The sequence below is a fragment of the Selaginella moellendorffii genome, unplaced genomic scaffold (assembly GCF_000143415.4).
Source record: "Selaginella moellendorffii unplaced genomic scaffold, v1.0 SELMOscaffold_27, whole genome shotgun sequence".
Classification (NCBI taxonomy): domain Eukaryota; kingdom Viridiplantae; phylum Streptophyta; class Lycopodiopsida; order Selaginellales; family Selaginellaceae; genus Selaginella; species Selaginella moellendorffii.
The window spans coordinates 1,414,719-1,430,491 of NW_003314288.1; positions in this window are offsets into that span (position 1 = coordinate 1,414,719).

Genomic DNA, 15,773 nt, shown 5'->3' on the forward strand with positions numbered 1-15,773 from the left:
ATTTTGGCCTAGAATGAAGTCAAGTGTTTATAAGTATGTGCACAATTGCTAGACTGGCCAGGCAGTCACAATGGATTGTCAGAAGCATGAAGGTCTCTACCATAGTTAACCTTAGCAAAAGTGGGATAGCATTTTCTATGAGTTTCATAGTAGGCACTTCAAGGCAATAATGCTATTTGGGTTGTTGTGGATTGTGTGATGATGTTGGCTCACTTCTTCCTTGTGAAGACAAATGCTAAGGCTTTTGACTTTGCTCAGCTGTATTTCTCTATGGGTTGCCTAAGGATGTTGTAAGTGATCGGGATCCCACATTCACTTTAGAGTTTTGGTAGATGGTGTTCTAGAAGCTTGAGACAAAGTTGAGCATGAGCATCCACAGTCAGATGGACAAAAAAAATGAGTTAATTAGATGCTGGAAGACATGCTGAGATCATTTGTTGGTCATCTGAAGAGATAAAGTATTTGGGAGAAGTACCTGCCTTTGTTAGAGTTTGCCCATAACTGTGCCTTCCATTTGGCTATTGAGATGGCTCCATTTATGGCAATGTATGGCTTTCAACCTCAGTCCCTTGTTGGTATGAACTTGGCTTCTCTTAAGGTGCACCAGGCAAAGGAGTTGGCTGATGAGCATCATCAGCACAAGCAGTTTCAGGTTGGAGACAAGGTTTTCCTTTGAAGCTCAGTGAGCTCTTCAAGGTGGAGGTAGTTCTAAGTTGTCGCCACAGTACTGTGGGCCTTGGATTATTCTCAAACGAGTTGGACACCTTGCCTATCAACTAGACTTGCCTAGTGGTGTGAAGATTCATCCTGTCTTCTATGTAGGGAAGTTGAAGGCTTGTTTGCATTTTGGTAATATCTTGGACCAGTCTGCAATCAAGATTCCAGAGATAGATGTTTGAAGGTTGGCCCTACTTCTGTGTTATAGCAACGACTAGCGTACACACGTCGTAAGACTTGGACAGAGTTACTTGTTCAGTGGAATGGTTATTCTCCATATGATGCTACATGGGAAGCTGAGGATGATGTGAGGAAGATGTTTCCTAATTTTGAGTATGACTTGGATGACATTCCAGAGGAAGAGGAGAAGTAGTCACTTGCTCCTATCCTTTCTTTCTTTTCTGACCCTGTTGATGGCTGGAGGTGTTGTGTCACGTGAGACAGTTAGCAGTTTTGTTAGTGCTAGCTTCTCTCTCCTCACCTACTGTTCATCATAGTTGGAGCAGAGGGAAAAGTGTCACTGTATTTCGTGATGAACCAGCTGATTCTGGACCTAGGTCTCTGATCAAAGAGCCAAATACCAACTGCAAATTTGCATGTGAAGAGGTGTTCAAGCATCTCCACGGGGTTTTCATTGCATAGAATACACAGAGTTTTGTGAACTGTGAGCCAATCACCAACAGGGATGCTGTCCTGCGCAAGAAGCCAGCTTACCTTAGCTTCCACCAGTGTCTTCCACATGTTTACAATGTACTTCCGATTCTTCAACTTCTGCATAAGCTTGGTGTCAATTTTATCCATCAAAAGCTCTCTGCCATGCTTAGACCTGTACATATAAAAAGACACACTGAACTCATTACCTTCCCAGGATAACTGATCCTTTAACCGAAGGCCATCCTGGGAACTGGGACCTCCTTGGGAACTATACATGGAAACAGTGTACCTCTGTTATGGGGATAAAAAACGATACCTTGAGGTGATGGGGTTGTTTCCATAACAAAGATGATTTGAGTCTCAGCACCATCAAGCATTATCCAATCACGAACCTCAATAACTTCAGTTTGTAAAGCAAGATGAAGGCGATCACAAGTGATGCTGCCTTAAGCTTTGATGTGGAGTTTTCATCCTGGGTTGTAATGGGTTGTCATGAGGCCATCCGATGAGCAAGGTTTGCTCCAAGCGAACGTTAAACAAATACCTGACTTTACCTTTTTCATTGTATCATACCTTGTCCACTGCTGAGGAAGAAAAACAAGATCCCAACAAGAACTTTGCTGTACATGATGGCTTGCTAGCTCTTTGTAGATCCAATAAGTCTTTGATCGAAGCTCCCACATTCCTATGCCACCTAGGCCAAAGACCTCTACCCAAGCCTGGAGCTGAACAGTCACCTATATACTGTTGATTACTGTTCTTATGCGCTACGTTGAAGAACAAGCGATCAGCTAATGCCTCTGTCAGATTGTCTGGTTCTTTCTGACTTAACCTGGGTAGGAGTGACTTCCATATCTTCAACATCTCTTTTGCTATTCCATCCTGGACCTTCTTTGTGTTGAGAGGAGCAGTGCCAATCGATTCCTTGTTTCTAGTTACCACCCTGTCTAGGCAAGATCTTCTACAGCTGAGCTCTGAAGAGGAGGTGCCAGCTCTGGTTTCGTGGATATAAACCTGACACAAGAACTTTGAAGAGAAGAGCTTTGGATTGAATTCCTGGGGGTGGCACATTCCGAATAACTGAATTCCACTCTACTTTTGCCCGGACTTTGCACCCGCTGGAGTTTTTAAAGTTTCTACATATGTTGTTGGTGATCAAGTGTTGGTGAGTTATCGGGTGTTGCGGATCCAAGGTTTTGCTGCGTAGGTCCTTATCACATCGTCCAACAAGTTGGTCCACAAATCTATGTGGTGACACTCAATGCACAACGTCAAGAGAAGATCCATGTGAAGCAGTTAGCTCGATATTGTGTGTGAACTGATTGATGTAAGGATTCTACCATATATTCTATGGTAGATATAGATAAACTCAACAAGATTGTATTTATGGAGCCCACATGAGTAGGAGTGAGGTGTTATCATATTATGAATCCCACACCTAGAAATCCCGATTTGTTATTCTCTGCTCTTGCTGTAGTAGTAAAAAGCTCGTGTTTTCTGTTTTTTCTTTTTCTAATTCTTTTCCTTTTTAAACTTTACAATGTCACAGCTTAACTGCAGCAGCTTAGATGTTTATTGTTAAAAAAAAATCTCTTTGATATATATAGAAAGTGAGCCAGCAGCAATCAGTTGCTCAAGAGCTGAAGAATCAGTACATGCATAATTTTCAGACAATCTTCTAACTGGCTGAACATCAGGTTTTTATGATTATTATTATTATTACTAACAACACGCACGAACTTCCTAGAAATCCCGATTTGTTATTCTCTGCATTCATTTTTTATATGATCTGTTGCTGCATGCACTTAACTGTAGATAGTCTTCAGTTCTTCAATATAATCTGCTAACTAAAAGATATCGATACACTCAATATACAAAAATAAACCACTCTACACAAATTAAATAAAAAATGCTCTTCATGGGGCGACGCAGGTTTTTATGATTATTATTATTACTAACAACACGCACGAACTTCCTAGAAATCCCGATTTGTTATTCTCTGCATTCATTTTTTATATAATCTGTTGCTGCATGCACTTAACTGTAGGTAGTCTTCAGTTCTTCAATATAATCTGCTAACTAAAAGATATTGATACACTCAATATGCAAAAATAAACCACACTCTACACAAATTAAATAAAAAATCCTCTTCATGGGGCGACACGGCCAGAAGCCTCAGGGCACCAGTTTCATGCAGAACACTTTCGCAAATGACTCTCGCCCGGGGCCCATGCACAGGAGTCCTCGGGCGGTGGTAAAACCTCACAAGGCCTCACGTACTTATATTCACCCTGGGCTTCTGGCTGCTCCACAACATACCTTACCACACCAAACTCTTTGCACATGAAGCCATGCACGGAGGAAAAAACCACGCAAGGCCTCACATGCTTACATTCAGTCCTTATATGTGTTCTTGGCCTCGCTCAGTTCATCTCCTTTGTTGTCCACCTGCGCTTCTTTACTTCATGTTGATGTTCAGCCAGTTAGAAGATTGTCTGAAAATTATGCATGTACTGATTCTTCAGCTCTTGAGCAACTGATTGTTGCTGGCTCACTTTCTATATATATCAAAGAGACAATAAACATCTAAGCTGTTGCAGTTAAGCTGTGACATTGTAAAGTTTAAAAAGGAAAAGAATAAGAAAAAACAGAAAACACAGTTAAGTACTAACAAATCGGGATTTCTAGGGTATGCGTGCGGCGCTAGGGTTTGTGTGGTGTGTGTCATTTCTCAACAATCTCATGGAGTGGAAAACGTTTTTCAGGGATCCCACTTTCTGGTGGGACAACAGGTTCAAGAAGAAAACCAAGTTCTTCTCAGAGTCCTACCCGGATTTCAAACATGTTTCTACCGGAGAGAGCCTGTGGATCGCCAACAGGAAAACACCAACCTGGGTCTCTGCAAAACTCGAGTCGCTCGCTGACCCAGCTGTAGGTAAGGCCACCACGGCCCGCTACAAATCTCCACATACCCCACCTGTAGCTGGTGATGAACCGGTGAGTTTAGGGAGGCTGATACACCGCGTGAGAGACTCAGCTGAGAGCAGATCCCTTTCTTTGGGAAAACAAGCCCATGAAGCTGTGCTCAAGAGTGATGAGCACAAAAGCAACATCTACTTGTTGACGGGATTGATCGATATGTACTGCAAGTGTGGCGAGCTTGAGGAGGCTCGCAAGATTTTCGACTCCATGGGAACCCGGAGTGTTGTGTCCTACAACGCGATCATCCAGGGCTGTGGCTCGAACGGGCAAGCTGAACTTGCTCTGGAGTACTACTCTGCCCTGAGAGTTGATAACACCATTCAACCCGACGATCGGACTCATGTCGCGGTGATCAGCGCCTGCTCCAGACTTGCTATCGAATCAAGCGAGAAGAGGGAGAGAGCTCTACGCATCGCGATGGAGATCCATTCAATGCTGAGCAAGGAGAAGAAACAGGTAGATCTGTTCGTGGCGACTTGCCTGGTAGACATGTACTGCAAGTGTGGCGAGCTTGAGGAGGCTCGCAAGATTTTCCACTCCATGGGAACTCGGAGTGTTGTCTCCTACAATGCGATCATCCACGGCTGCGGCTCGAACGGGCAAGCTGAACTTGCTCTGGAGTACTACTCTGCCCTGAGAGCTGCTAACACCATTCAACCTGACGATTGGACACATGTCGCGGTGATCAGCGCCTGCTCCACACTTGCTACCGCATCCAGTGAGAAGAGGGAGAGAGCTCTATGCATCGGGATGCAAGTCCATTCAGTACTGAGCAAGGAGAAGAAACATCTAGGTCTGTTCGTGGCGAATTGCCTGGTAGACATGTACTGCAAGTGTGGCGAGCTTGAGGAGGCTCGCAAGATTTTCCACTCCATGGGAACTCGGAGTGTTGTGTCCTACACCGCGATCATCCAGGGCTGCAACACGAACGGGCGAGCTGAACTTGCTCTGGAGTACTACTCTGCCCTGAGAGTTGATAACACCATTCAACCCGACGATCGGACTCATGTTGCGGTGATCAGCGCCTGCTCCACACTTGCTACCGAATCCAGCGAGAAGAGGGAGAGAGCTCTACGCATCGGGATGGAGATCCATTCAATTCTGAGCAAGGAGAAGAAACAGGTAGATCTGTTCGTGGCGACTTGCCTGGTAGACATGTACTGCAAGTGTGGCGAGCTTGAGGAGGCTCGCAAGATTTTCCACTCCATGGGAACTCGGAGTGTTGTCTCCTACAATGCGATCATCCACGGCTGCAACACGAACGGGCGAGCTGAACTTGCTCTGGAGTACTACTCTGCCCTGAGAGCTTGTACCACCATTCAACCCAACGATCGGACTCATGTTGCGGTGATCAACGCCTGCTCCACACTTGCTACCGAATCCAGCGAGAAGAGGGAGAGAGCTCTACGCATCGGGATGCAAGTCCATTCAGTACTGAGCAAGGAGAAGAAACATCTAGGTCTGTTCGTGGCGAATTGCCTGGTAGACATGTACTGCAAGTGTGGCGAGCTTGAGGAGGCTCGCAAGATTTTCCACTCCATGGGAACTCGGAGTGTTGTGTCCTACACTGCGATCATCCAGGGCTGCAACACGAACGGGCGAGCTGAACTTGCTCTGGAGTACTACTCTGCCCTGAGAGCTGATAACACCATTCAAGCTGATGCTTGGACCTACACCTGCGTCCTTGTTGCTTGCGGGAGTGTGATGGCGATCAAGCTCGGGAGGGAGATTCACCAGCTGGCGAAGCATAAAGGGCTGCTGAAAAACAATCCAGTTCTGGGCTCCAGCCTGGTGAGCTTCTACGGCAAATGCGGTGATGTTGATTCTGCTCAGGAAGCGTTTGACGAGTGCCGAGCTCGGGACGACACGGGTCTCTGGAACTCTCTCATACAGGCTTACACTCTCCAGGGCCGATCGATCGAGGCCTTGGAGCGTTTCTATTCCATGACTCAGGAGGAGGGCTGTAAAGCTGACGATGTGAGTTTTGTTTCGGTGTTGAACGCTTGCAGCCATGGTGGTCTGGTCGGGAAAGGAAGGCAGCTTCTGGATGAAATGCCCAAGCAGTATGGAGTCAAGCCACGTCTGGAGCATTATGTGTGCCTGATCGATATGCTCGGGCGAGCTAACCTCCTCGACGAAGCTGTGAGAGTTCTCAGAGCCATGCCTTTTGAACCGGATGCAGTGGTTTGGACGTCCCTGCTCGGAGCCTGCCGGAAGTGGAAGAATTACACGATCGGCAAACTTGCGTTTGAGCGTCTTGTGGAGATGGATCCCAAGAGCGGCACGCCCTACGCATTGATGGCCAATATATTTGGAAACCTGGGGATGCTCAGTGAAAGGGCCGCTGTTGTGGAGAGAATGAGAGGTGAAGGCAGCTTCAGGGAGCCCGGGAGAAGCTGGTGGACGGATGTTAGCTCAGGAAAAGTGCATTCTTTTTCTGTTGGGGATAGGAGTCACTCACAGAGTGACGAGATTGCGGCCAAGCTCAAGCAATTGTTGCTGAGAATGAAAGAGGAGGGGTACGCGAGCGATGTGATCAACGTTCTAAAAGACATACCCGAGGAAGAGAAAGAGGATCACCTGTGCGGCCACAGTGAGAAGCTTGCGCTGGGGTGTGCTCTGGTGAACTCGCACCAGAAGGAGACCATCAGAATTGTGAAAAATCTCCCAGTTTGTGACGATTGCCATGCGGCCACTGCTCTCATCTCTAAGCTGGAAAAAAGGCTAATCATCTGCAAAGATGCCAGTCGGGTTCATGTGTTCCAGGATGGCAGATGTTCCTGTGACAACTACTTTTGAAAACATGTCAGTGCTCTTTCTTGCAGTTATCCCTGGTTTTATCCCTCCGTGAGTCAAGCAGAAACATGGGCCGCTGAGTGAGCATGCCTCGTCAAAGTACCGCCGCCAACCTGAACTTCACGGAGAAAAAATTAACATTTAAAAGTTAAAACTATGCAAAAGGAGGATGACACGTTGTCTTAAATTTAAATTTCTTTTTGGTAGCAGAATCGGGGAATGCTGACTAAACCTGCCAACAGGTGCCCCAAAACAGAGCACCCAGATTCAGATAATAAGCCTTAGTATGAAGACTTGCCAGTACCCAAACTCTTTGCTGATAGCAAATACCGCCTCATGTTCCGGGAGCAAGGTGATGGCGGCTTGCGGCATGACCAACTTTGGGTTTGTGCTCCTAGAGCACGTTGAAGACGTGTGGAAGCTGGTGATGACGGCATTTGTTTCTTGCAATGTACTCACCAGCTCCTCGGCAACGTCTTCCTTCCAGATTTTTTGAGCTTGTCGTGAGTGGTGACCTGCTTGCTCTCTCCTGTGACGACTTCTTCCAGCCTCTGGTGCCCAGGCTCTCTTGTGGATGGAGCTAGCCCTACACAGTGTGTGTGTGTGTATCAACCAGCAGATGCACAAATCGTTGAGAATTAGCAACAAGTGTGTATCATAGGCTTAGTACGTAGTGTACTAGTGTACATGTACATGTGTTTCATCTAAATATAATGGGCCAAATACACCGAAGAAGTGTGTATAAGAAGAGTAGAAACAAATTAAGAAATGTAAATTAAGAAGTGCAAAAGAAATGAAAATAAAAATTGTCCATCCTCATCAGTTTGCTGAAATTAAGTTGGATTCAATTCTTCCAGCTCCAAATATTGTGTGATTGAGTTGTGTTTGATAATATCTTCTTTGCTTTTAGTTTTTTATTTTCGAAAGAAAATTAGTGGGGGAGTGTTGGTAAAGATATCTTTGCCGTTCATTGGTGGTTAATTAAATGAGCATGTTTAGAGATGTTTATAAGAGTTTAGCTCTGGACTAAGAGTTACCCAAAAATTAAAGTTCAAAATTTATGTTTTCCCTATTTGCACAATAACTTAAGCTAAAGTAATTGTAAGCGACTAAATTTTCCATTCTACTTTAGTCATTTAACCACACCTCTGACCACTTGGAGGAGTCTCATTCACAACCTCTTTAAGTCCAATTCAGGACTTAGGGCTTGCTAGTCCCGAGAATGGCATCCATGCCACTCATCCCTTGCACTTGGTCCAAGTGTTCCACGTGTCTAGTCCCAAGACCAACACCCAAAGGTACCATTGACATATCGGCCCGTTACGCTAAGGCCATGCCCCTTTGCCGCATTAGTGGTCACATCGGTGGTCTGACACCACCTCCATCACAGTCCCGTCTCTCAAAGACTAGGCCATCCGTTCATGAGCGATCATCCCAGATCCACTCCTTAGCATCCTTAGAATGCCCATAGACATGGGGAATAGCCTTCCCCAATATTCCTTTTTCAGTCTGTCGCGAATGTGACTTCGGGTATCGAAAGATACTTGTCGACCAGTCCTTACGGGCACTCTTTCCTTACTGCCATGACGGTAGGAGGTCGGTACTGCTGGTTCCCTTTATTGGCCCCTCTTGTCCAAGTGTTAGTAAACTGAACTTAGCATCTGTACTTGGCCGGATGAGCATAAGGAAGGAATTCCTAAGTGTCTATTTAGCCAAGCATACTTGGCCCGGCTTGTTAGTTCTCTTTTGCTCTGTCTTGCACTGGCTTGGCAAGAACCCTCGCGTATTGAGACTAGTCCCTCAATATCGCCGGATGATAGCTTACCGTGTCTGCCAAACACCCTCGCTATCACACCCTTTGTGTTGGTCTCATTTCAGTCCCGAATGCTATTTATGGAAGGTGTCTAGATTAGCTCATTTGGCATATCTACGGAATATAGAGATCGGTCTGAACACAATGGTGTTCATCCCATGTCCAAATTCGCAATCTAAGGACATTCCATATTTAGTAAGTTTCGGACTTGTCCCAGAGACTAACTCCTGGTACTAAGGGAGGCTTGGGGTGAAAGCCCAAAGCGTGTGTCCCTCAAGGGGGGGGGGGGGGCTGTGGGGGGTTCCAAATGTATAGTAGGGATAGTGGTTGGAATGCATGTCCGACCACCTGAGACATTAGTTTGGCTCCCGCTGGGCTGTGTCGCTCCTTGTTCTACGTCCGGCTTGGGTCTAAGCCCAAGCTCCACGCTGCTCTAGTCGGTGGAGTACCCTCCTTCTCGCGTTAGGCCACCGGTATGCCAAAATTGTGCCAGACTCCGTCTGACACCATTTTGCGTGCAGGTGCTGGATACGGGGAGCTGATGCTCGTGGGATTGTACCGGACCCTCGTTTCGTAGCGCAACGGGCTTGGAGTTCGGCTCCAAATTCAGGTGCGCTACATTTGGTATCAGAGGGATTGTCTCAGCGATTCCTATCCAACTTTTGTCGGATTTTCTGACTCAAGTTGCATATGCAGAGACTTTTCTAGTAGATCCGAAGCGACCTGTGTAGGATTAGTTGGATTGCACCATTCGGTAAGGACGTTGTATGCATGTTCAGTTACTGATAGAGGCATGCATGCAGCTAGCGGGATGGTGAAACGGAACCGTGCTGATGACGCTGTAACCTCTAGATGGGCGAATCGAGAGGAGGAAACTCCTGCTAGAGATGCTGCGGAAGAGGCTGAGGCCAAGTCGGAAGAGGATGAGCCAAATGCTGCAGCACTGCAGCGCACGGCTCATGAAGTCGAGATCGAGAATTTGCGAAAGGAGATTCGCAAATTAAAGAAGGAGAACAAGAAGAGGAAGAAAGAAGCTGAGGCAGCTAAACCAGCAAAGCCTAAGCAACCGGATTCCTCTTCAAGTTCTGAGGACGATGAAGTTCTGCAGCCGCCCCCGGTTGCACGAGTTTCAAAGTTCAAGCCTCCGAAACCACCTAATTTCAGAGGCATGCGGGACTATCAGGTTTTGGAAGACTGGGTCTACGATATGGAGAACTACTTCATAGCGGCAGACGTAGATGATCGTACGAAAGTTGCGTGCGCGCAATCCTTTCTCACCGATCATGCCAAAACTTGGTGGCGCCAGGTGTGTGCTGAAAAAGGGCAGACTAGAAGTTGGACCAAGATGCGGTCTCGTATCCGTAAGGAATACTTGCCGGATGATCTTGGTCTGAGACTTCGCGCAGAGCTGCGGCGGTTAAAGCAGCGAGGGGACCTTATGCATTACGTTAATGCGTTTGCTCAGAAGCGCATTATGATTGCAAATATGAGTGACGAAGATGCTCGGAGTTATTTCCTGGAGGGTTTAAGTTCACTTTCTCGAAATGAGATTTTGAAGTTTAAGCCGAAGACGTACCTGGAGTGTAAAGAGGCAGCGTAGCAAGTTGCCTTTAGTCACTCGCTCATAGAACAATATCAGCAATCGTATGCTGGTAACTCGGACAAGAATAAAAATTCTGGGAATAAGCAAGGTGATCGGAAACAAAGGGTGGAAAGTAGGTACCGCCCTGGGGGCTCACAAGCTACGGTGAATAAAGGTGGTGGTGGTTGGAGACCACCAGCAGCTTCTTCTGGTCCTAGGCCCTCTGTTCCTCCTCCTGGTGGGTACAAGCAGCAGCAACCTACAAAACCTGCTCCTAGCGGAACGGGTAGTGTGGGTCATTGCTTCCATTGTGGAGAGTCGGGACATAGGTCCTCGGAATGTCCCAACAAGCATAAGACAAGGTCTCGGGTTAATGTCATGAGGGAAGACGGTGGTGGTGAAGCCGAAGGGGTTGACGAGTTGGTCAATGCAGACTATGAGGAAGAAGAGGTGAGTAACTTTCGTTGCTTTCCTCAAGCTTTTCTTGCAGTCAATGCAAACACTGATCCGTTAATGTATCTGGTAGGCTTTGTCCGTGGACACCGAATCCGAGTGATGATTGACACGGGAGCTACGCACAGCGTGATATCCGAAGACTTAGTTAAGTTGTTAGGATTGAATGCTGAGCAAATGTCACCTATGCACTTCCGGTTTGCGGAGGGTGGGCAAGTAGCCAGAAAGTTTGTGAGTGATGTTCCAATAAAGATATCCAAGTGGAAAGAAAGAGTGGACTTGGTAGTGTTGAAGATACCAGATTTTCAGATGGTGTTTGGTATGGATTTCTTCAACAAGTATATAAAAGGGATTTATGGTGCTGGACAAAGTCGTATCACGTTGAAGTCAGAAGGACATCCTGATGTATCCTTTCAGTTGCAAAAGCGTTCCTCAAAAGATTGGGATGCAAAGTTCCTGACTGCGAGGGCCGTTCAAAAAGCAGCTAAGAGGGGATGTCAGACCTTTTGGGTTCAAGTGATGGAAGCTGAGGGTGTTGGTGACTCAGTACGAATCGGCGATGGGGTTGATCCTGTACCAAAAAGGATATTGGAGTTGTTGGCGAGGAATCAGGATATCTTTCCGAAGGATTTGCCGCCAGGGCTACCTCCTAGCCGTGAGGTTGATCATCGGATTGAGATTATTCCGGGTTCTAAGCCACCTACAAAGGCTCCATATCGGTTGAACATCAAGGAGATGGCTGAACTCAAGAAGCAACTCACGGAGCTTCTTGACAAAGGTCATATCCGACCAAGCAAGTCACCTTATGGAGCGCCGGTCCTCTTCGTTATGAAGAAGGATGGAACCATGAGGATGTGTATTGACTATCGGGCACTCAACAAGATCACGGTTAAAAACAGTTATCCTTTGCCTCGCATTGATGACTTGTTTGACCAACTCTTAAAGGCTAAGTATTTTACGCGACTTGATTTGCGGTCCGGGTATCATCAGATACGGGTGGCAGATCAGGATGTGGAGAAGACAGCCTTTAAGACTCGGTACGGATCTTATGAGTTCCTTGTCATGCCATTTGGATTATGCAATGCTCCGGGAACGTTCAGCACTATGATGGATAGAATATTCGGAGATTACTTGGATGCATTTGTTGTCCTGTATATTGACGATGTTCTTGTCTTTAGTGAGACGTTGGAGGATCATTTGAAACACTTGGAGCTGGTGTTTCAGAAATTGCGCAAACACAAACTGTATGCTAAGGAAAGTAAATGCGCTTTTGGTCAATTGCGCGTAAACTTTCTGGGACATATAGTTGGTGGTGGCGTGATTGAGGTCGATCCAAAGAAGGTGGAAGCGGTGAAGTCCTGGGAAGTCCCGACCACTGTATCAGATGTTCGTTCCTTTCTCGGTTTGGCGGGATACTATCGCAAGTTTGTCCGCAATTTTGCAAGGATTGCTCTTCCGTTGACTGAGTTGACAAAGAGTAGTGTTCCGTTTCATTGGACACCAACTTGCCAGTGTGCTTTTGCACGGTTGAAGGAGATCTTGACTACGGTTCCTGTTCTCAGGATCCCAGATCTTGATAAACCTTTCGAAGTGCATTGTGATGCATCTGGCTATGCTATCGGTGCCGTGTTGCAGCAAGATTGTGACAAAGCGGTTGGTGTTACGCTAAGGCGACATGGTTGTCCCGTTGCATTCTATTCCAAGAAATTGGATGAGACTCAACAAAGATGGCCAACGCATGAGAAAGAGATGTTTGCTATAGTGTCGGCCCTGGAACACTGGAGACACTACTTGGGTGGACATACCAAGGTTTATACAGATAGTAACACACTGAGCTACTTTGCTACGTAGCCTAAGCTTATGCCGAAGCAGGCTCGTTGGCAAGAGAAGCTTGCTAGATATGATATTGAAATCATATATAAACCTGGTAAAGACAATATTGTTCCGGATGCGTTGAGTCGTCAAGCTCAATTCTGGGCAATATCGGCAATCAGTTCGGACTGGTTGGAAGACGTTCGGGCTTCATATGAAAGTGATCCATTGGCGAAGGCAATCTTATGCCGTGCGGGGTTGTTGAAGCAGAGCCCTGGTAGCGAAGCAGCAAAAGTTGCTAGTCGCACTAATGCGCAACTTCACTTCTCAGTTCGGGATGGGCTTATATTCTATAAGCAAGAAAGATTGTATCTTCCCTCTAAGGATCTTCAGCAGTTATTTTTGCGGGAACATCATGATGTTCCGGCAGCGGGACATGGTGGACAGCGAAAGACTCTAGCTTCATTGAAAAAGGGATTTTTCTGGTCTGGTATAGAAGGCGATGTAGTGGACTATGTCCGTTCCTGCCCTATATGCCAGCAATGTAAGCGCAAAGCTGAGAAGCAGGCTGGAAAGTTGCAGTGCATTCCAGTACCGGCATGGCCATTTCAAAGCGTGACACTTGATTTCATCACTTGCTTGCCGAAGTCTAAGGTTTATGATACTTTGATGGTGGTTGTGGATCGGTTGTCAAAGATTGCACACTTCATTCCAACTGTGGGAACAGTGAATGCGAAACAAGCAGCAAAGCTCTTTTTCCATGAAGTAGTGCGAGTTCGTGGTCTTCCTGAAGAGATGATCTCAGATAGAGATTCAAGGTTTACGGGGAAGTTTTGGGGCACACTGTTCCAGTTGTTTGGTACCAAGTTGAAGTTTAGTACGGCTTATCATCCTCAAACTGATGGGCAGACCGAACGGGTGAATGCTCAAGTTGAGGATTATCTGCGGTACTATGTCGCAGCGGACCAACGCGACTAGGTTGAGCATTTGGATACAGCAGAAATATGTTATAACAACACATTTCACAGCGCTGTCGGCTGTTCTCCATGGGAGATGCTGCAAGGAAATGCTCGTGGGGTTCCTCAACAGATTGTTGTACCAAAACCAATGTCCGAGGTGTTGGTCCCAGCCGTTGAGACTTATGCGGAGCAGCTACGCCAAGGTTGGTCTAGAGCTACTGAGGCAATGGGCAAAGCTCAGGATAGGTATCGACGTGATAAGGATCAGCATCGTCGGGATGTATCCTATCAAGTGGGAGATCAGGTGTAGCTATCTTCCCGAAACTTGAACATTAAGGGTTCTCTGTCTCGGAAGCTCTTGCCGAGATATATTGGACCCTATCGGGTGTTGCGGCGCATTGGTAATGTATCCTATCAATTGGATCTTCCTGTGGAGATGTCCAGTATTCATAATGTATTTCATGCCAATCTCTTGGCTCCATACACTATGGATGATGCACATCAAGCGGAGATTCGTCCACCACCAGAAGTTGTGGATGGTGAACCTGAATATGAAGTGGAAGCTATTTTGGGTACACGCTGGCTTAAGCGTGCCAAACGTCGGGAGTATCTAGTTAAGTGGAAAGGTTACCCATCTTGTGAATCAACTTGGGAGCCTCTTAGTAATCTTACACATGCTCGTGAGCTTGTCACGACATATGAGAATCGTAATAAAGATTAGCTTTTGTAAATCTTGTAATCAATCTTGCAAATCAATAAAGTAATATATTTCTATAAATCAAAATGTCGTTTCTCTTGTTCGTTCATAATTGGGTCAGTTTTGGCAGGCTGACTTCGGCACTTCGGTGCATGGGTCCAATCCATAACCATGGGGATAACTATTATAGACTGATCACAAGTCCCCGCCTCTCTCTCGATGGCTCATTTTCGAAAAGGGGTGTGGTTGTGTAAACAACTTAATCTGCCAGTTTATAGTAGTTATCTAAATCTTCCCGACGGGGTTGATTTCTTGCTCAGGGGAAGTTGGGCCTCTGGCCTTCTCCCTATATCCCTGCGGGCAGGGATGTATCATTCCTTTGTAAGCCGAGTGGTCCTCGGAGCAGCAAGGGTGGTTAACTCTGTTAGTCATTTCCTTGTCGGTGACGGCCGGAGGGTGTCTAAGTCTTAACGTCTTTGGACATAGAGGAGAGGTAGTTCCCTAACTCATTTAAGTCGGTGTGTTTCCCACATAGTGTGCTTTCCGTTAACTTTCGGAGTTGTTTCCTTGACGGTTTGCTAGACTCGGGTACACATCGACGAGGACGTCGATCTTCCCTAAGGGGGGGAGAGTGTCGCGAATGTGACTTCGGGTATCGAAAGATACTTGTCGACCAGTCCTTACGGGCACTCTTTCCTTACTGCCATGACGGTAGGAGGTCGGTACTGCTGGTTCCCTTTATTGGCCCCTCTTGTCCAAGTGTTAGTAAACTGGACTTAGCATCTGTATTTGGCCGGATGAGCATAAGGAAGGAATTCCTAAGTGTCTATTTAGCCAAGCATACTTGGCCCGGCTTGTTAGTTCTCTTTTGCTCTGTCTTGCACTGGCTTGGCAAGAACCCTCGTGTATTGAGACTAGTCCCTCAATATCGCCGGATGATAGCTTACCGTGTCTGCCAAACACCCTCGCTATCACACCCTTTGTGTTGGTCTCATTTCAGTCCCGAATGCTATTTATGGAAGGTGTCTAGATTAGCTCATTTGGCATATCTACGGAATATAGAGATCGGTCTGAACACAATGGTGTTCATCCCATGTCCAAATTCGCAATCTAAGGACATTCCATATTTAGTAAGTTTCGGACTTGTCCCAGAGACTAACTCCTGGTACTAAGGGAGGCTTGGGGTGAAAGCCCAAAGCGTGTGTCCCTCAAGGGGGGGGGGGGCTGTGGGGGGTTCCAAATGTATAGTAGGGATAGTGGTTGGAATGCATGTCCGACCACCTGAGACATTAGTTTGGCTCCCGCTGG